This window comes from Perca fluviatilis, chromosome 10 (genome assembly GCF_010015445.1).
Source record: "Perca fluviatilis chromosome 10, GENO_Pfluv_1.0, whole genome shotgun sequence".
NCBI lineage: Eukaryota > Metazoa > Chordata > Actinopteri > Perciformes > Percidae > Perca > Perca fluviatilis.
Window position 1 is genome coordinate 5,353,330 of NC_053121.1, and position 23,043 is coordinate 5,376,372.

Sequence of the window (23,043 nt, forward strand, 5' to 3'; positions counted from 1 at the left end):
CAACAGACTGTAGATGATCCGTAATCTGAACAGATTTAGTCTCTCTGACTTTTAAACACAACTATCAGCCACACAACATGTGTTCTGTACAGAATAAGCTTTTAAATCAGACAAATCACAGTTAAAATCCCTCCGATTGAAAATCAATAAAAAGTTTATATAAAACGTCATCATGTTGAGTCGATTCTGAACCAATCAGCTGTTTGATCAGCTGAGAGGCCGGTGCTTCCCCAGCATGCCCTGGGTCCACCTGCGCCCCGCTTTGGCTCTTGCAGTTGGTGAAAAGCAACCGCGCCATGCCTCGTAGAACTGCGGCCGCCTTTGGTCTCGCGGAGATTATCGTTGCCCACGTGTGCATGACGTCAGAGCAAGTCGGGATCAAGTCGGACACAAATCTAACCGGCATGCATTGGGCGCCGATCACCGGTGATCGATTCTGGCGCAGATCTGGCTCATCTCGAACGAGCCTGATGTCTCTCTCTCTCTCTCATGGGTGGGCCAAATTCTCTGGGCGGGCAAAGCAGAGAAAGGGGAGGTAACCTTCCTCCTTATGACCTCATAAGGAGAAGATTCCAGATTGGCCCATCTGAGCTTTCATTTTCTCAAAGTCAGAGCAGGATACCCAGGGCTCGGTTTACACCTATCGCCATTTCTAGCCACTGGGGGACCATAGGCAGGCTGGGGGAACTCATATTAATGTTAAAAAAACTCATAAAGTGAAATTTTCATGCCATGGGACCTTTAAATGTCAATACAGTAAAAACATTCTGTCTCTTATTTCTGTATTAAATTAAGACCACTATATTTTCCTATTTCTTGGAAACAGCTTTGGCTGAATTGAGCTTTTTTTGCCAGACTAGTGTGTTGATTTTCGCCAGATTTAGTATTTTTGCTCCATCTGTATCGGGAAAGATGTAGGCATAGTGAGTTTATATCACAAATTAATATATAGATATTCTTAGTCCCTAAAAAAACAAAAAAACAGCATACCTGTCAGTAAGTAGGTGCTTTCTTACTAATGCAAACACACGCAGTCTGCAGCTTCATCTACTATATTTTCACTCCTTCTGCAATTTCATATCATCACTTTTAAAATACTGTTAATAATTTATTTGCAAGAGCCATCCTCGGCTGTTTCTCGAAGCCAGATGGAGTCAGAGCTGTGATAAGTTCTTCCACTCAAGTCATCATGCTGTACAACACACTGATCTGTTCTCACTGTCCAGTCTTAAAAAAATTTTAATTAAAAAATAAAGCTTGAAAAAGTCAGAGGGGACAACTTCAACTTTTTGACAAGGGTAAGAACTGTGCAACAGTGTAAAACCCATTTTGTAATCCATTTCCGAAGACGCCCCCCCTCTTCAGAAGGGAACAGTGCCAACTCATTTTGCACTGCAGACTTAGGGAATTAAACGGGGAGAGGAGAAAATAGAACAACTGTTGCATTTCACAAGGCCAAATCCCTGAGCATGAGTAGACTGGATGAGCTTCAGGACACGCGTTGACATTACGTTTCATTTCAATAACAACGCCTCCGTGAGGTTGACTGCCTTAGCGATATCCCCAGTGGGAAACACATACACACACACACACACACACACACACACACACACACACACACACACACACACACACACACACACACACACACACACACACACACACACACACACACACACACACACACACCATGATGTTCCACTTTGGTTTCTTACATATAGTTAATCTACATTAATTAATTCTCTATACCTTGAATTTAACACTAACTTTTAACCTTAAACCTTTCTGGTCTTCCTGTGAGCAGAGAAACACACACACACACACACTTCATTCTCCCCGATATTCCCTCTGCATCCAATTTTCAAATCTGCTCTATTGACACTACAATGTTCCATCGGGACCCCTAAGAAATCACGTGTAGGCAAGATTTATTGCACACACACACACACACACACACACACACACACACACACACACACAGCGATAAGAGAATGTGTTTATCACACACACACTCCCCCATGCCGGAACACTCGAAAATGATACATTATGATGCATACCCACCCAGAAATATACATGGCAGTGCTTATCGTGCAAACACACCCTCTTTCGCACACAATGAAATACAGTGTAGTGCAATATTTGTGTTGTGTTGCGCACGCGCACACGCACACATATACACACACACACACACACACACACACACAGTTGCAGGGGGAAGGAACCTATTTAAATGCTAAGTAAGCGGCCTCTCCCTTTTGGGGCGATGTGATTATACAGCCGATCTCATAAGCAATGCTTCACAACTGGATTTGCACATGTAGAACTTAATTACAAGAGGCCTCGCTTCTCTCTGTGTGGCGTATTCATGGGAGAATATCTATTGAGAGAGGGGGAGTGGGATTGACGCTATTACCTCGCTTCTGTGTGTGTGTGTTGTTTGCGAAGCCAGTCTATCAGCAGTTTAGCCAAGATTAATGTTTACATAAACAGGTTATGGCTCAGTTGCCAGATTCTCTTTCTAAACTCTCTCTCGTCATTTTTTTCCCCCCTTCTCTCCTTCCCTTGCCTTTGTTTGAATGCGTATTGCAGTCGCGCGCACACACTGCAACATTTTGCTGATCGAAAAAAGTTGCAGTGAGTAGACAACATGGGGAAAATGAAGAGTAAGAAAATTATATAAGTGAATAAGTGGATTCCATCAGAATGTTTCCCATCCCAATAGGCCGGGCATCACCAAATGGTGGACCGTGGTCCGGGATGGTTCCGTTATTAATTTATGAGAATAAATAGCAGTCTTTCCTCTATGTTGATTTTGTAGTGGCGGCCCACCATGGCAAAATTTCTGCCACCACGGTATCAGAAATAGGGCTGTACAAAAAATTATCCTGCCGACATAATGCAAGTAGAACTATTCAGAGGCTTTTGGGCCCGTCCAGTTTAACTCCACATGCTGTTGCGTTGATGTAGTTTATCGTCAAAACGTTTCGCTTTCTTCCCAGTCGACTATTAAACGAACATCTCCACCAAAAACATCACCGCGGTGGGTCCGTTCTAAGTGTAGGTTGTTCCTAAAGGAAACACCGAAATAGTCTTCACAAGCGTTGTTTTTTTCCCCCGGTTCATCCAGGACTCTCGCTCCCATAGGTTGCATGTTTAAGCAGCAATTACGACGCATCTCTACTTTTCTAGTGGCGGCGCCCTCTAATGGCCATAGTAATTATGACAGGAGCAAAGCAGAAAGTAATGTGACAAAAAAAGCCCTATTTGAACAGGATTAGTATTATCTGGAGACCTCTAGTCATTTGTTATAATTACGAGGGTCTTCTGAGATCTTAATCCTGTGCGAATCGGCCATGTCTGTAATTTGTCAAGTAAAAATTTCCCCGCAAACGACCTACCATATATCGCTGAACACAGAGGTCCTGTGGTAATATTAGTCCTGTGCGAATCAACATGTCTGTGATGTGGCGGGGTCGTATATAATTTTTTCAAGGTTTTTGTTTCCTGTGCGCCTTTTTAATCCATATTTCGCGAAGACGGATATGCCCTCCTCCACAGCGCTTTGGAGGAAGGTCTGGACATCTGGTAATGCGAGACTAAACCAAAGTAGACCTAATACCAGTCCCTCCAGAAAAATGTGATTATGCGATCGCATAATTCAATGCATAATCAGCCAAAGTCCGCATATTGATGCGGGGGCCGCATTTTTTCAAATACGCCGCACTCTTGCCGCATAAATTGCAGATTTCCGCGCAAAATATGCGGGGCTTGCATGATTTCATAATCCCCGCATTTTTGTTGCAAAAAAGTCGATATATCTTAGCAGAAAGTTGAAAAATGTTGTGTTTACTTCTCACAAGAGCAGCCATTTTCCCCTGTTGCCATGGGAACGTTATGAAGTGACGTAATCATCGAAAAGCACTGTGTTGGGGGAATCACTCTTTTTCATCAAACCGCAAGTTCCCGCAATTTCATCGCATAAAATTGCATAAATATTCCGCATATTCCATCGCATTTTTTAAGAAAATGTGCCGCATAATCAAGGATTTTTGCCCACAACAATCACAAAAAAACTGGAAGGACTGGAATACACACCATGATCACGTTTGGATCGTTGTACAGCTGTGAGTCAGCTTTCTCCGCTCTGAACTTTATTAAAACTAAGTACTGTTCCAGGCACACCAATGAGCACCTACACATGTGCACAAGAATGACACAAACTCCTTTCAAGCTGACTCACTATTGTCAGGGCAGTCACATGGCCCATTCTTTCTCTAGGAAAGGAAGTTGAATAAAAAATGTAAAAAAACAACAACTTGTTGCTCCAACTTTATCTGTCCATTTACTGCCACCACTAAAATGCATTTGTATTCAGAGCAGGGGAGTGCTAATTCAGTTCATGACTTCTGTGTTGATTTACAGTAGTCGGAAACATTCATTATTGACATCCCTGGCTGGTGGTATTCTATCTTTTTATAACTGTGAATTTATTCTCCCAACAAATATTGTCTGTGTAGCCACAACCTGATATTTCCAGTTCCTCCACATCGCAGTACTGCTATACACCAAAACCAGTAGAAAAGATGCAGAAAAGCCATACCTCTGTGATTTTATGATACATTCCTATAGTGCAGGGTCAGCAACCTTAGGCATTGTAGCTCAACCAATGGCACACTAGCAATAAGTGTGCAAGAGAGATTTTTTGTAAATGTTCCAGTCTGCATGCCAAACGACCTCTTGCACAGCCATTGGCAGGAGCACGGCCTGTTATTTACAGTAGTTGGATTGACTTTTCGCCATACTTATTGCCTTCTTCACAGAACTCGGCGCAAAAGGGAAAAAATATCACTGCCTTCATATCAAAAAGGTTTCCGACCCCTGAAATAGTGCAATAAAAATGGCTAGCACAAGTGTCAAGAGGCATGTGCCCGTCCGTGTGCAAGTTGCAGTGACGCAATTACAAAGGCTTGCAGTCAGCCTGGTATCACAGAATTCTGTGAAATGATCACGAACTGTTAACACCGCATTACATGATGGTGGCCCAGAATGTGTTAGAATTCTGTGTGGCCACCATGGAAAAAAATGCCAATGTAAAGTCAATGAGAAGATGACGTAGCATTAAGAGCATGTAGTATGAAAGCCCGAAAATCCACGTACTGAGGTTGGTTGGGGTGGTGGATGGGTCAAACACAGGACTTTCACCCAGGAGACCGGGGATTGTGTCGTGGGTGTCACGTTGTTTCCTAAACCAAACCGTACCCGTTGTTGTTTTCCGCGTCCCATTATTGTTTTCCTCAACCCAACCATTTATTGTTTTCCTAAACACAACCATTTATTGTTTTCCTAAACACAACCATTTATTGTTTTCCTAAACACAACCATTTATTGTCTTACTAAACCCAACCGTCCCGTTGTTGTCCCGGGTGTCATGGAAACGTAAACCCACCCACAACCTTTTCCTTAACTTAAGGGGCCGTGTTCATTTCACGAAATTCTTCTGTGGGCCCATCACAGAATTTTTTGCGATTCCGTGAAACTGCCACAGATTTTGAGTTAAGGGGCCGTGTGTTAATCAGGTTCATCAGGTTGCTTGCAGTAGAGTAGTGGTTCCCAAACTTTTTCACGTCAAGGATCCATAAACTGACAGAAATTTCACCACGGATCCCCATTTGATAAGATTTTGTCCCATGGTCCTGCATCTTATAGGATTTTTGCTTTTAGATAATTTTTTATAGAAAGTGTATAAAAACCATGACCAAAATGGTCATAGATTCTGTCATTGTGTTACTTATGTATAGGGGTGGGTACCAAATTCAATACTTTTTAGGCACCAACCGAATTGACTTTAAAGTATCGAGTATCAAAAAGATGCCACGTCATTCAATAGCCAATTTCAATACAGAAGGAGTAAATCTCATCAGTGCCAGTTAGCCAATAAACATGCAGCATGCTTCTACCAAGACGTAATAATGCTGGTGATTTGGCTGTCTAACGTTACACGTTGCAGAGGCAGACAGGAAAAACTCTACGTTATGCACAGAGACAGGGCTCACATAGTAGGAGCTGAAATTAATAAAACGATTTGCGCCGTAATGTTGTAATTCAGTTTTTTGTTTTATAAATTTGGTATGGAAAAAAGTTTAGGAACCGTATCAAAGTCAAAAAAATTTTGAACGATACCCAGCTCTACTTCTATATGTAATTTTAGTGAAAATAAATGATTTCCTCTTGTTGCTGAGGACCCAGTGAAACCCACTTGGGGTCTACGACCCCCACTTTGGGAACCACTGTACTAGAGCACATAGACTAGAGCTGGCACAAAAGGCATGCAGTGGCCATTAGAAGGATCACAGCATAGTCCCAACGGTCCAGGTGAATCTGCTACCTTTCAAAGCATCAACAGACCGGACAACTCCTGCAGGTGCTGGACACTTCCCACAATTGCCCATGTCAATGATTTGAATCAATTTGATATCCCGATGCATCACGATGAGTCACGTTCTCAATATATATATTGGCTACATATGGTTTTCATTAACAAATTCACACAGTCAGATACATGAACTCCCCTTTTTATTGGATCTTCTCTTTGAAAAAGAGTCTGAACACAGCAGACAACAGACAAAAGGCAAAAACAAAGAAAGCAGCGATCGGAAAATCAACAAGTACCATCATTAGGCTACAATCGATCACTGGTCCGTCACTGAATCAATGCAGAATCGCCCAGGTCCGCATCACGCTGCATCAATGCAATGATTAATTCCAACGCCCCTACCTCACACATATTGCTGTAACTACACTTACTGAGTTCAACTTCAGTAATCCGACTTTGGGGCTTGAATGGATCGGGCCTCGCTCTCTTTTCTTGTTTAATATACCTCATAATCACATTTTTCACGGCCAGAGACACACATTGAGTTCTGTAACGCGCTGATCTGAGACACATTATCCCTGAAAACCATAAACTGGCAACCAGAGCACAGAGAGCACCTCCTTGGCAGCAAAACAGACAATTTGAGCAAAAGTCTTCAGACTGTGGCACTGTCAGAGTCACCGGAGTCGGTGCCAGTGTGGACTCTCTGGCCCAAGAGAGGGTGCAGTCCGGCATTATAATGTTCCAGCTGCAGTCAACACAGTGTAGCTACGCAGATGTTTTCCAAATTGCATTTTGTCCATCAATAAACTGCTGCAGCCTAAAGCCTATATTTAAATTCAGTCATGATGGCTAAAAAGAAAAAAAGAAGGCAATTTTCAATATCATCAAAATTATTCATGTAAACGTTTCAATGTACAACTGTAGCACTCGTGAATCCCTCCCGATAGTTTGCACTCGGGTCCAATGAAACTAGAAACCGTGTTGTGTCTCTTCTCCTCTCCATTAATAAAGCCATAGCTGCTGTGGAGAGAGGCTGACGGAGATAAATGGAGAGAGAAGAAGAAGAAGTGTGAGCGAACGGAGGAAGAGAGCAGGACACTCGAGGATAGAAGAAGCCTCCATTGTTTCTTATTTTCACACACACGCACGCACAAAGTGTGAGAAAATAGAACATCATTCAGTCTAAATCAAATCCCTAAAGGATGGAACCTGGGATATGTTCTCGTATAGTGTTTGAATAAAAACATCAAAGCTATAAATGATTACGTGCAACAACATTTAGAAAGTTGACTCTGTGGCTTGACACAGATTCTTTGAGCTCTTCCGTCAAATGAGCTTGACTTCTGAATAAGCAAACATTCTATCATTGGCACTTAACTGGCTGTGACTGTGTCGTGCCGCTTGGCTTTATTTGCTTCAGTGCTGATTTGAAGCCATTCAAACTGGCTGTGACATGTATAATCCCTGTTGATTCAAATGTAGTTGTAGCCATCTTTGATCTTTGGCACATCTTACTGAGACATTCCAAGACATCTGACAGAAAGTACAACACTGTGTAGGGTCTGAACTGCAAAATTGAGTCGTGTTTAACAAGGGTGATAATCTTCAGTTCTACATAAAAACCAGTGGCGAGCGGTTCAAATCAATCCTGACAGGAGAGAAGCAGCAACGACGATATGTAAGCTTTGTTTCAGCGGCCGCTGTGGCCACATATAACAATTACAGGATAATGGTATATGATCAAACGTAGCATAAGTAGACGAGAGTCATACCAGACCAACTATGGCTATAGCAGCACACCCTTTGATTGTGTTTAATTGAGACAGAGGGTGTTTTTTTTATCACTTATGAACAGAACTATTCATTTGCAACATGAAGAATATAATTTTTTTACTTTTAAAAGTTACATAGGCTGTGTCTCAGTTCGCACACTTCACATTCATTCATTTATTTATCCTCGAGAGATCATTGAGAGGCGACCCTCATTTACAATGTCATTGAGTCAGAACAACAGCACAGAAAGTGCAATCATAGAAATATAGAAAGACAATAAAACATTCAGAATTGGAAAATTATTTGATAAATACATTTGGATAATAACTTATGTACTCATAGTTGCTATTTTGAGTACATGGTGCGTTCCAAACACATTCTCACTCCCATCGCGTAAAATACGGCACTTAGCCACGGACACGTTTATCTCATTTATTTCGTGGTGGTCAGCACACGTAATGGGAAGCATCTATACGGAGGTTGGGTTTAGGAAAAGAAGAACGTGGAAAGGACACGTCACACGCCGGGACACGATCCGCGGTCTCTGGGAGACGCTGGACAACAACGGGACTGTTGAGTTTAGGAAAAGAACAACGGGGAAAGTTGACGTCACACGCGGGCCACGATCCCCGGTCTCCTGGGTGAAAGTCCTGTGTTGTTTGACCCATCCACCACCCCAACCAACCTCCCTGCGCAGATTTTCGGCATTTCATACTACTCCATGCTACCGTAGTCGTGCTGTGATCACGAAAGATGCTTCCCATTGAAAATACGTGCTGACCACGACGAAATAAACGTGTCCGTGTACACAAATCAATAGATTAAATAAAGTGACCATTTCACGAACTGCTGTGAGTCTGTGTTGGACCATCAGACAGACACAAATCAGACCATCAGACAGAGAAAAATGACTTGTTTAGTGAAACACAAGTTCCAGAATTAGACTTGACTAGGGATTTGTTGGTCTTGAGGCCTTGACTCAGGCCTTAATAACCAAGACTTCAGACTTACTTACAAAACAGTGACTCTACTTGGATATATAGCCTATTGTCCTGAAATATGTGCCATGGAGAGCAAAGATTTTGCATCATTTCATATACAGGCCCCCACCCCCTAGCTCAGCAGGTGATTTCATTGATTGAACATATTTTGTAAAACAGGCTATTCTTAACATGACAGACACAAAAGCAGTTGAGAAATGTACTAGTGTGATCAAATAGAAGTACTGCTGTGAAATGTTCAAAGGACTATCCAAGAGGTTTCTTTTTTCATGTTTTAGCCCCCAACAATTTACCAAACATTTCACAAAGCATGACATAACTTTTTGATTAGTTTCCTACCTCCCTGGAAACATATAGTGTCAAAATCCTCTGGCAGTTAAAACTTGTTTGAGATAGTTAATCCATAACAGTGAATGTTTTGTGTTCAATTCACCTGTTTTTGCACGCCAATGTAGCTACTAGCAAGGACTGATCTAAAAACTCTTCCTGTTGGTGCATTCAGGGACACTCTGTCATCTGAGTTTCGAATGGCTCCTTCTTCTTGGTGTTTTTTGGCAGATGACAACGTTTTCTTCTTCTTGACATGTTAAGGCAGTTGGTAAAAATAAAATAAAATAAAATATAAACTTCTAAAAAAGAATCTAAAAATCAGAACTTTTCTATATAATATATTTTAATTAGTAGTTTAAATAAATGTCTGTTAGGTTGGTTCTACAGTAAAAGCATTACGTTTTATGTAGTCTCTTTCCTGATCACAAACATTGCATCTTCCTGTTTTGTGTTTTTATATTTTAATAATGCACTCTAAAATCAAATTAAATGTTTTTGAACGACCTTTTAATAAAAAAAAAAATTGCTTATTGTTTATCTTCTTGAACATTTTTTCTGTAAACTTATCTCAAAAACTGTTAGTTATCAGATGTCAGAGTATCCTTGACTGCATCATATACTCACAACTGCATTACCATAACACAATAGGCTTGTTCGAGATGAGCCAGGTCTGCGCAGAATCGATCGCTGGTGTTCGCCGCCCAATGCATGCTGGTTAGATTTGTGTCCCGACTTGATCCCGACTTGCTCTGACATCATGCACACGTGGGCAACGATAACCTCACGAGATCAAGGCAGCCGCAGGTTTGAGACGCAGGCAGCGCAGTTGCTTTTCACCGACTGCAAGACCCAGGCGGACCCAAGGCATGCTGGGAAACGACGGCCTCTCAGCTCATCTAACGGCTGATTGGTTCAGAATCGTCTCAACATGATGACGTTTTATATAAACGTTTTATTGATTTTGAATTTGAGGGATTTTAACTGCTATTTGTCTGATTTAAAGGCTTATTCTGTACAAACCAGTGTGCAGTGTGGCTGATAGTTACGTTTAGAAGTCAGAGAGACTAAATCTGTTTACGGATCAGATTAAGGATGATCTACAGTCTGTTAATTAAAATCAGCAACAGATCGCCTGTAGAGCATTTTGACAGCTACTCTGTCATAATAAAAACAACTGGAGGCTGTGTACACGCTGATATATGGATCTGATAACATTTTATTAAATCAGAATCGGACCTAACAGGATGGGAGTGTTTTTGTGACTTCCTGTTCAGCCTGAAGGCTGCTGGAATCGGCTGAAAACTGTCCGACTTGACCGCAGATTTTTGTCACCGCCCCCGGCTGCTGCCACCTGCTCTCGTCCACTTTACAGGCGAGGCGCAGTTCATCTCGAACGAGCCCAATAGCATAGCTGATCTCCAGCAAGTTTCAAGTGTTTGCAAGTTGAATACAATAGCTGCTTGAGTGGTGGGGGATACCATGAATCGAAGGTCTATCGCATTCGTTGGGAGAAAACAAAAGCTTGCCAGTAACGTCAAGTACAGTACAGCCCTTTTTGTCCCTGCACTGTGGTGATGTGTTTTACCTGTAACACACACGCACGTCATGAGCAAAATACCAGCCAAAACCACTTCTGTAAAAATGGTGTGGGAAACAAAATAGAATCAGCAGATAAACGTGTCGAATCAGTTTTGCAGGACGCTGATCTTTGCCATATTATGGCTGCTGTTTTAGCAGGCTGGGGCTGCACTGTTGCTGCTGTGTACACTATTGCTCTATTTGATCAGAATCCATAGGGATTGGCCTGTCGGACCATGTTAAGTCAGCTAAGGATAGGCCATGCACACTGGTAGATGTGCTGAAGGCTGAACTAGAGAGTCACAGTGAGGAGGAGGGGGTGAGGGGCAAGAAGATACAAGAAAGGGACAGGAAACAGAGCTATACAGGGATGCAAGTGGAGCAGATGCTTAGAGTTTATTGTTCTACTTCTTATACTATATAATTTTTATGTTATTCCATTTACACTCAGTGTTTAGCAGGGTTTAGTACTTAATATTGACTCTACTTAAATAGTAGAGCAGAATACTGTCACAGCAAAAGGCTTTTAAATAACACTGACATTTACATAACTTAACTGATGCCTATGACATCTTTCACATGAGGTTTTTACGCAGGAACTAAGTTTGGGTCGTTGGCTCATTTTGTTCAGGTAAGCAAGATTGAGTTGCCGGTTAATTTAATTCAATATAATGAAATTCAACAGCACCACAAGCCTCCAAAATGACTTAAATGACTGCAAATTAATCAATCCCTTATCTGAAATGGGTAACATGAGTATGGTAACATGAGTAGAACGGTCATGTTTACATGGTAACCTAAGATTTGCAAAAGTCTTGCGAGATGGTTGAGGTTAGGCATTTACCTTACAATAAGGTTAAGGTTGGTCTTTGGGCAGCGAGTCTTGCGAGACTTTTTGCAAATCTAAGGTTAGCATCTAGACACAACCCGGGTAGAATCTATAGAAGGGCTGCTGTATTGGCTTGCATTTGATGTAGTTAGGGGATCTGAAATCCTAAGCTAAAACTACTAAAGTTATTACAATTCATCCAGAGGGGACATGAAGATACCAAACTTAATTAGCCTGACAAGCCAGACCCAAATCAAGGTGTTGGGTCTGGGAAGTCACCATTGGCAGGGCTCAATCTGAGGGGCGGGATAAACGGTTGTCTTTCAAATTTTTGCCGTATCCGGTCCGCAAAACTCCAAACACATCTTCCTTTTTTAAGAATGATTTCAGTGCTTAACTCCAAGTCGAGTCGCGGCCAAAGCCGATTCAAAAGACCGCTGTTCGCCAGCAGCAGCAGCAGCCATCTTCTTTGTTTTCAAGTAGCAGGGAATTCACGCGGAACCGTCGCAACTCTGTCGTCCTTATGTTAAGCCCGCCCACCGACTCTACACACGATGTGATTGTCCTGACCAGAATTTGGTTTTTCCAGCTTGCAAGCCAACAGAGAGTTGCTAGACTGACCTTGGCTGCAAATTGCATTTGCTGCCGCTAGGGTGCGCCTAGATTTCTAGGCTAAACCTCATTGCAATTTATCCAATAGTTGTTGACACACTCAAAACCCCATGCCAAGCTCACAGTGGCGTGGCGCTAGGGGAAAAGTCTGACAATCACTAGTGATGGCCAAATGAGAGCTTCACGAAGCTCTGTGAACCATTTTCTTTATTTTCTGAGCCCACTAGATGGTACTCTCTGTTTAACAATGGTCTATAGTCAAAGTCTATATCCACGACGTTCCACCTCCGGGATCGGTCTGTTGCCGCCGGAACTAACTGCTCCTCAGATCTCTGCAGGGTAAATCCAGACAGCTAGCTAGACTATCTGTCCAACCTGAGATTTCTGTTGCACGACTAAAACAACCTTTCAACGTACATGTGTTCCACCGAAACAAGTTCCTTCCCGAGGCTATTTTGAAGCGGCACCGTGGCTCCGTCGAGTGCTTAGCGCCAGCCAAGACGACTGTGATTGGTTTAAAGACGTGCCAATAAACCAGAGCGCGTTTTTCTCCCATGCCGGAATGCCGTGTGGTCTAGCCAGACCCTGCGAGACTAAAAGCACACTGAATTGCCATTCCTTCAGCCGTTTTCTTTAAACCAAGACCGCCATCTAGTGGGCTCAGAAAATAAAGACAATCATTCATTCATGAAGCTTCATTTGGCCATCAATAACGATCACCAAAGTCATTAGGATTCATCCATATTTCAATGAATTCAACCATCCATATACGTACAAATCTTTGTGCCAATCTATCTGGTATATGTTGACAATTTTCACTGGATAACAGAAAGTGTTATCTGTTGAAGTAAGGGGAGTGGGATCCATAGCGCCACACGACTAACATGGCTGAAAAAACACTGGTGACCTTGTTTTGTCCAGAGAGGACAATCATTATTGTACAACCACAAGACTTTTTAAGAAAATCTAATCACGGGTTGTTGTCAGCTTGATTAAATGAGAAATACTGCAGTTTTTCTTGAAAGGACAGTTTGACATTATGCGTGTAACAGTATTCACTTGTTTACCTATGAACTGAAAATGTGATTTCTTATTATTAAAATTTAAGAAAGACATATCCTTTGAAATCTCTTCTTATATTATTGCCCAGTGTGTGCGTTAGCATGGTCTGTTGAGTCTGGATTAGCTGAGTTGTGCAGTCTTGTTCCTTACAGGCACAAGACTGGCCCTGCACCCATCACTGCTGATGTGTGTTTCTGTTTGATGGGTGCAGAATACCCCTCTGAATGCCCCACCCCTTCACTCCCACCATCACCATCCACACCTAACCCACAAACACACACACACACACACACACACACACACGGTCAAAAAAAATGTTGTTGGATGCAAAAGCTCTGTTTAACCCCAGAAGACCTCTTTCCATTTGCACACAATAGGAAACATTCCAAATTCACTGTGGCAACAAAATGTCAATGGTACTGGGCATGCACAAGGTTTTTTAGACAGACAGGGTTTAAATGCAGGACAGTGTTTGTTTTTTCGTCTGAACAAATGTAACTCCAAAAGGCCGACAGCAGATACAATACTTTGGTATTGCTCCGTTGCCAAGGTTTCTTCAACTTTTCCGACCCAGGACACAGAAGACAAATGTCGTCTCACTCTGGGATCCAGCCTCATTAAAGCATATTGCCTCTTTTGTCAAGTGACGACACGCTAGGAGGCCTGCGACCAGAATGTCTTACACATTAAGTTACACAACAAGGACAGTTAATAGCTGCTATCTAGACGCTGTGACCGGCAAGATGAGTAATGCTGCGAGGGACACTGGTGTCTCCTTTCAGGGAGGAGAAACATTAAACTTTGTAGCTGTAGACCACTGAATGACACTCTCTGAAAGTATGTGTTAATACTGGAGCCTGAAGGGTAGAAAGTGTGTTGTCCCATTGGAGACAGGGTTGAAAGCGATTATGGAAAAAACGATCAATATTGAAATCACGATATTTAGGGAAAAACTCAGGAGCAGCACAACTCATTTCACATTCCGGGAGACTTTGATGACTTACACAAGAGGCATTCAATGAACACTCAATTGAGGAGGCAATTAAGCAGGCAGTTTAACGACAGCGTGTCATTGTGCAGTGCCGCCCCAACTCTCTGAAGTTCCTCTCCTCCTGAGGGTGTATTTAAACTCATGCTGGAGGCGTTACATTTAGCTGAACCTTTAAGATAAACAAAGATATTGCAGTTGCCTAAACACAGATGCTAAAGCCTAGTTCAGCCTATCTCTCTCTCTGGGAAGTATGCTAAAGCAGGGGCTCTCAACTGGTCTCAACTGGTCATTTTTCCATGGTCATTAAGTCGCGACCCACTTTTATAGAAGTCAAACCCACCAAATTTATTTTTCAAAAATAGCCCCTTTTTTTACATAAAGAGAATTTTTTTGGATGGTTTCATGCTCTCATGTAGCCTGGATGACAGTCGAACTTAGCCCCGCCCACAACATTTGAGGTCGGGCAGTTCGGTTTGGACTTAATCTGTTGTGGAGCAACTATGCTCGAACCAGAGCTGTTCAGACCAATCAAATTGTCAGGGCGGGCTTCAACGATGATGGACAGATGATCAACAGTAAATGTAATCAACCACGTCACCAAAGAGCGCTTGGGTTGAATTTGTTTACAACAAAGATGGCTGCTGCTTGAGAATTGAGATAGAATATATCGTATATTTTTTTAAAAGAGGAACAGAGAACCGCGATCAATGCATTTGTCGATTGGACAGATGTTTTTGCCGTCCTTCCTACGGGATTTGGCAACGTCACATAATCCGTTGCTCTGATTGGTTGTAGGTCTATCCAATTGAGTGCAGAGGCATTTTCTTTCCTGGTTCGGTTGAAACGCGCCCCATAATCGCAGCCCAATGGAGCAGTATCAGACTCCTATTCTGACTAGAATCTGAGTATGACGACGTCAGGCTAGCTCTCGTGTGCAAGCACTTACAAATCACACACTGGGGTTTCTGTCCCTTTCTATCCTCAATGTACGAAAATCCACATTTTAAATAGGCCTACTCCGGGTCATATTTGCACTTTGCCATCTTGAATCTGAACATAAACACAAACTTAAAGTGAACGTTAATGAAATCAGACTGATCTCATAAAGTGGCGTATGTATGACAGGCCAATTCGTATGCCATTTTGGCGTATTATCGAGACGCATAATCGCTTTTTAGCGCGTTTATTCAACGTAATTCGCCCGCCATTGACCTACATTACGAGTGAATTTTCGCCGTAGCGAGTAGTGTAAAGGGAGGTTGTTTGGGGTGGTAGATGGGTAAAACACAGGACTTTCACCCAGGAGTCCTGTGTGTGGCGATTTTCAGCCATTTTTTTATTTTTTTTTTAAGCCTTCCCCAATGTTTCTTTCCTAAACCCAACCATTTATTGTTTTCCTAAATGTGTTTTTGTTGTTTTCTTTCCGTGTTTTTGTCGCTTTTTTGTGTTACTAAAGCCTTTCCCAGTGTTCTTTTCCTAAACCCAACCCAACCTTTTATTTTTTTTTACACGTGTGTGACGTTGTTCTCGCGATAGTACGTCTCGTTCTCTTGATAACACGCAACGTGGCGACGCCACGTGGTGTGTATGTTTACATCTGCTGTATACAGCGTAGACATACACGTGGATAGCTGAAAATGCGTCCAGATAACGCGCCATTTGGCTTTAGGAAAGTGGCGTGTATGTTTACGCAAAGTCATGATGCCATGTTGATCAAATGATGGTTACCATGGCTACGGCGCTAGACTGCTGCACGGCTCTGACTGCTGCACGGCTCTGACGCATGTGCGTCAGAATACTTTTTCAAAATAAAGTCCGAAATCAGATGTGCATTAAATATTATTGATTTATTTATTGACCAGCTGTCCGCGACCCACCCACAACGGGTCCGCGACCCAATTTGGGTACCCACCAGTTGAGAATCACTGTGCTAAAGTGTGGCTGGCCCACTGACCTCCAACAGGAGAAAGTCCTGAAACAAAACATTCCCTTATCGTACAGCTGTCTACAGTCCTTGTATCTGTAGAGAGACATACATAATTACACATACACTACTCCACATAGCATTCAGGGATGGGAGGAAAACGTGCTCTGGTTTAATGGCGTTTCTTTCAAACAATCAAAATTGTGCAAGAGAAAACTCAGATTGGACAGATAGTTTAGCTAGCTGTCTGGATTTACCCTGCAGAGATCTGAGGAGCAGTTAACCATAGTCCTCATAAATCCACCGGAGTTTAAAATTCCATCACAAAGAAAGCCGAAGGAAACGGAAAATACATGCATCCGGCGGAATTTCCTGCAGCACCGGAGAAATCCCGGAAGTGGAATGCGAAGGATATAGACTAGGCCAGGGGTCAGCAACCTCAGGCACGTGTGCCACCATTGGCACCTGGGAGCTCAACCAATGGCACACTAGCAATAAGTGTTTTAATAATAATAAGTTTTTTTGGAAATGTTCCAATCTGCATGCCAAATGACCTTTTTCACAGCCATTGGCATGCAGGATCATAGCCTGCTATTTACGGTAGTTTGATTGACTTTTTCCCCATCCCCATTCTGCGAAGATTAGCTAGTCCTTGTTGCTAAGATGACGGGGGCTCAATGCTGATATGGCACACTGATTAACAAGAACACTTGATGGCACTTCATATTAAAAAGGCTGCCAATCACTGGACTAGGCTATGAATGACCTGATGTTGTCTAATCTTTCCCTTAAGCTTGTTTTACAGTTCTGCGGAGGCTCCACGCAGAGCTCTCGCTGTAGCCTACGTTAAGTGGTCTGATGTTTATACTTGTGCGCTGGTGTGTACATCGAGCCGGCATGTGTGTGTGTGTGTGTGTGTGTGTGTGTGTTTGTGTGTGTGTGGGGAGAGTGTGTGGTAGTGTTAGAAGTGAGAGAGTGACGGCGATTAGCTCCGGAGCGAGTACCGACTCTAGAGTCATAGTAAGAGAAAGTGTCTCCCCTGTTCTTTCTGACTACGGTGTGAAATCTGCAGCAGGAAAAGTTAACCCTCTCCTTGATTTCATGTTGTTTATGGAGAAGGAGAACCAGGAAATGAGTCGGGGGAAGCCACGGCCAAGCGAGGTGCGTCGGCGCAACATGTAGTTATATTTTTCGAGAGGTGCACGTCAGGCTACGGCGTAGGGTCCGGCATAGACGCAGACCCCTCTGGAAATTCAAAGCCAGACTGTCATGGCGGCTCGTTCAGAATACAATCTCATATTGTACTAAAATAGTTCACTGAAACGTGTTTCTGAAAACATTTTTAGCGAGAAATAGGCCGTGCAGTTGTTGAATCTGTCTTCATTTCAGATCAACAAAGGTCAGTTTAAAAGATTTTTGTCAGATTTTGAGAGACTCTATTCAGGCTCATTCCGCTCTGATCTGCCCTGCCGCCGACTGAACATGTCAGGTCGGCCAAATGAACGCCGACAGCCCCTCAGATGGACGACGGCACGGGACACACGGAAAAGACTCGAGTCACTGACCTCGCCAGACTGTCCAACGGCCGATTATCGGCGTGGTGTGTCTCGGGTTTTAGTCTCATCATACCACAACGGGGTGTTTCCGAAAATTCCGCCCCATCATTGTAGACAACACCGTGTTAGCAAAATCTTGCAGACGATGTGTTTCTGCTCCACACAACTGTTGCTCTCCCCTTCTTGCTCACCAAACGCTGCTTCTCTCCCTCCGCTATCTTCATTTGGCTTCGCGCTGATTTTGAAATGCCACCAGATACCACAAACAGGACTTCGCTGAGTATTGGCTGAGTGAGCTCACTCAGTCTATGGGAGGGGCAAAGTGCGTGTCATTCAGAGCACGAGACAAAATAAGAGTTTACTTGCAAAATGTAACATGCAAAATAATCCTTTTCCTCGATTGTTGTTTTATTTAACCTTTACTTTACCAGGAATATTACCAATGGGTTTCAAAATCTCTTTTACAAGGGAGTCCTGGCCAAGACATCAGCATAAAAAGGGTTACAATATGAAAGAACAAACAACAGACTTAAAACAAAAGGCAAATTTACATCAAACAATCTATGCTAAGAGTTCAGTAAGAGGACATGTGCATTTAGAAAGTCCTTAATCCTGTTTTTAAAATCTTCCATGCTAATAAAATAACCTAGTTTAAAGTGACTCTGTGGCTCACACCAAGATGACGCAGCAAAAACTTTAAAAGCACATTGACCAAACACTGTACGGGTTCGAGGCATGACGTACATCATTTTTTTTTGTCCATGTGACCGAAGGTTGCAGCTACAGATTAGTTTTTAGGTGTAAATTTTATTTTTTTTTGAATTTTTGGGCATTTTAGGCCTTTATTTATAGGACAGCTGAAGACATGAAAGGGGAGAGAGAAAGGGGGAATGAAATGCAGCAAAGGGCCGCAGGTTGGAGACGAACCAGCGGCGGCTGCGTCTAGGAGTAAACCTCTGTATATGGGGGCGCACTCTACCACGTGAGCTACCCAGGCGCCCAGGCATACACTGTCTTTGTGATCATTAGGAGCCGAAAATCTGAATTATGACCAAAATTTGATTCATTGCACAGCCCCTACCTACACCATAACAAGAACTTTTTACATTTGTGGTTGAGGTTAGTTGATCTAAGTCGGTGCTAAAACACACTCAAACACACACTTGGAGGTCGTCATATGGAGTACACCAACCTTCAACTGGATGATCTTTGTTCAAACCCTCGTGTCAGCAGACATCCACCCTGCTGACTATGAGCAAGACAGTGAATCACTCAACCCTTATCAGCTGCAGGGCTAATTGAGCGAAATCTGACCTCCACAGATGAGAACTGACCTACAGGCACCATAACAATCATTGTAGTAATAGTAGCGGTATTAGGCTGTTAGTAGAGGTAGAAGCATTGAAACCCAATATTGCATGTTTTGCACATTGGCCAGAAATGGTAACTGACCAGCATGTTCTCATGAACCGTTAGTTCCAAAAGCTACGAAAAGTTAAGCACTGTAATTCGTAAGCACTCCACGTTTTTTTTGCTGTATGCACCACATTGACAGCCAATTTATAAGAACGCGGCTGGCCGCGTAGGGAGGTGGTCGGGGTGGATGAGTGGGTCTAAAAACACAGGACTTCCAAGCCAGGGAGCCGAGTTTGCTTCCCTGGGGAAACTATAGACTTTCACCTAGGAAATGCATGTTCCTTGGGATTGTTTTAATCCAAACCACAATCTTTTTCCCAATCTTAACTAGTCGTTTTGATGCCTAATTTTAACTTTCATCGTGGCAAAATGCTCATATTTTGTGGACTAAATTTAACCGTAATTTCCGCTGAAACGAGCGGCAGCTCAAAGTCACCCATTTTCGGCTAAACACACCTACTAACTGCCGCTGATAACAACCGAGCTATGACGGAGGTCCGTAGCCCGCATCGCAAAGCTCTGTAGCGGCTGAAACAACTAGCAACTGCCGCTCGGCGTCATGGAGCTCGTAGCCAGCCGGCAGTCTGCTAATTTCGTAGGATATCATATGTTTTGGTGTGCATACATTTTCGTACAATATCATACGGACCCGTTCGTGAGAATGCGTTGAACTGACTGACATTTCCTGAGATCCCCTTTGGAAAAGTGTAAGGCACTGTTCCCTTTTTAGTCTTCCAAATCCCATCCAACTTTTTTTCTATTCATCATAGGGCTGGGCAATATATCGATATTATATCGATATCATGATATGAGACTAGGTATTGTCTTAGATTTTGGATATTGTAACATGGCATACGTGTTTTTTTTCTTCCTGGTATTATAGGCTACAATTCAGTAAAGTGATTACTTACAAGACTGTTCCAGCTGCTTTATTATTTACCTTTAACCACTATCAATATATATCCATTATTGATGATTAGTTATTGAAGATCTCATTGTGTAAATATTTTGTTAAAGCCCCAATAGTCTACCCTACAAAATCATCGCAATATCGATAGCGAGGTATTTGGTAAAAAGTATTTGGTAAAAAATATCATATTTGATTTTCTCCACATCGCCCAGCCCTAATTCATCACACTAAATTTAGACTATTTTCTATATCCACAGGCAAGGTTGTCTTTCTTAGTCGTATATTTTGTTAAAGGACATTTTGGGAAGTTATTATTTTTCTCGCAAAAGTAAGATGAGAAGAATGATACCACTCTCCAGAGCCTGGAGATGGTTAGCTTAGCTTAGCATAAAGACTGGAAACGTGGAAACAGTTAGTCTGGCCCTGTACAAAGACAACAAAATCCGGCCACAGAACCTAATAGTATCACCATGTATCAGGCGCCATGCGACTGATCAGAGGCTTCAATGTAAAACAGAAGTCGTCGAATCAGAGCCTCAGAGAACCACAGAGCTCCAAAGAAACTCGGTTTAAAGAAGCAGAGGCAGCTGGTTAGCACACATTTTAGGTTTCACAATTAAAAGATTTTAGCTTTGTCTTTATGGACATGAAACACAGGCATATGAGTAAATGTCAGCTGTCGATTCCAAAGAAAAACCTCACAGTAAATGCAAAATTGGGTGTGCTGAGGTTAAAAAAAAAAAGTCTGTCTTGGAAATGGCAGCTGAGAAAACAAACTAAGCAAAATCACCATCTAGTAGTTGTCAGTCATCTGAATTTTTGAATTGCACAAACCTGTATGAAAAGTGCTACACAAATAAAGATCAACCTTAGAACCCATCGACTATCGGCAGGGTGCTATTTGTGAACAAAACAAAAAATGCATGCCATGGGTATGGTGCCATTCGGCCAGCCATGCCAAAACACTTCCTAAACTTAACTCGTCGTTTTGGTGCCTAAACTTAACTGTCATCGCCACATGACGCTCACTTTTTCTGGCTTACGCTCCACTACCACGGCCCCTAAAAAGGACCGTCATCTGGCGGTGCCTGTACCCGGCTCACAGTCACCTATCGGCGGCTAAACAACTGCCGCTGGTAGCCGGCGTCCCGGAGCTCTGTAGCGGCTAAATACAGCCAGCAACTGACGATTGGATTTTATCGTTCTATGCCACTAAAGTTACAGCACTCACTTTACAGCGCTTTACTTAGTTTGAAATACTTTTATTTTAGATATATTGGCCCAATCCCAAAGTCTGGACTCACAGACTCACGGACTTTGGTGCGCGTTCTCGCGAAATTCGTAAGGGCTTAGGGTTGTCCCAATGTCGAATTTCAAAGAGCGTGAGGGTTTGAGTACACACTTACCGAGCCATTTCCGTGAGTCTGCATCGATGCAGACTTCACCAAAAGGGAATTACCCACAGTTCAAAGTGTTGTGACGTTTACCGCGGAGACCATAGGGCAATCCGGAAATTATAAAGGTAAACAACAGCACGACACACGGCCACGTCCAGCTTGTAAAACAAGAGTTTGAAATAATGTGGAATCAGTCGGCTGTCTCCTGGGCCTTGGCCGTGTGGAAAGCAACAAACTTAAAATGAAAATTCCCAAACCCGGCAAGTGTCAGCAACATCTTTGTTATTGAACGAATGGTGTAATATGGATCAGTGTAATATCAGGACAGTTTGTGGTCTGTTCACTGTTCACTATAGTCAATGCTTTCCTGTTTTCTATATGTCCCTTGTTGTCCACTCTTGTTGTTGTTTGTTTTAACATGATGTGATCACTGTTCTTGTCCTTGTCCCTTTGTATATAGTCTGCATATAGTGTCTTTGTATGTATTCATTAATTTGTGTGTAACACCAACCTGCCAGGGGGTCTGCAGATGGAAATTAGCCTAAGGCTATAATCTGGCATATTTACATTTGTGAAAATGTTCATTAATATGTATTGTCCCCTTTTTCTTTCAAATAAATAAAAAATAAAATAAATAAATAAATGAACATCGCCAAGGTAACATATGATCTCGTGAAGTGCTGTCCCAATTACATTTATATCTATCTGAGCCCATGTGGCCTCACTCACTTAGCACCTGAGCTCAATTAAATCTGTGAGTGTTTAGTCCTTTGTCCTCAGGGCTCACTTTGGGATTGGGCCACTATATATGGTCTATTAGTGAAGTAGCATTGATCACTTTTACAGGGGGTGGGGGGGTGGGGAGGGATTCTCCTGTCCCGTTGCCTGCATATTCTGCATTCATATGCAGGTATCTGTTTATAGAGATTCAAGTTTGTTTGTTTGATTGATTGAGTTGTTCTGGAGCTTTCGGTCACATGACCATGATCTTCTTTAGCACATAGAGTTCACCCAGCTGACGTGAAAGTCTAGACTGTCAAACTTCCATCTTGTCTGAGCCACACAAAAAAGGAAATTTGAATAATAAAATTCCACTGGGCAAACTCAATCTGCCGAGGAAGATCGTGTGACATGAGCCAAAGCTCCAGAACAGAACAGGTCAATAGAGGTAAAATAAAAATAAAAATAAAAAAACAAACAAGTAAGCAACACTTTGCCTTGAAGGTAATGCTTCCTTGCAGCTGTTGAGGAAACGGTTTGTATTTGCTTCTGAAGTTTTCATTTGACA

At 42.5% G+C, this 23,043-nt stretch overlaps 1 protein-coding gene across 3 annotated transcripts in view; it reads right to left on the bottom strand.

Annotated features, from left to right (window-relative positions):
• il1rapl2 (interleukin 1 receptor accessory protein-like 2) overlaps positions 1-23,043 on the bottom strand; it is a 625,772-nt gene that overhangs the window by 589,248 nt on the left and 13,481 nt on the right. The window contains exon 1 of one of the 3 annotated variants that reach the window (XM_039813806.1): positions 9,490-9,507. The exons of the other annotated variants lie outside the window; for them this stretch is intronic. The gene's annotated coding sequence lies outside the window, so the exon portion shown is untranslated. Of the gene's footprint in view, positions 1-9,489; positions 9,508-23,043 lie in introns of those variants that run through there. 3 annotated transcript variants of the gene reach the window in all.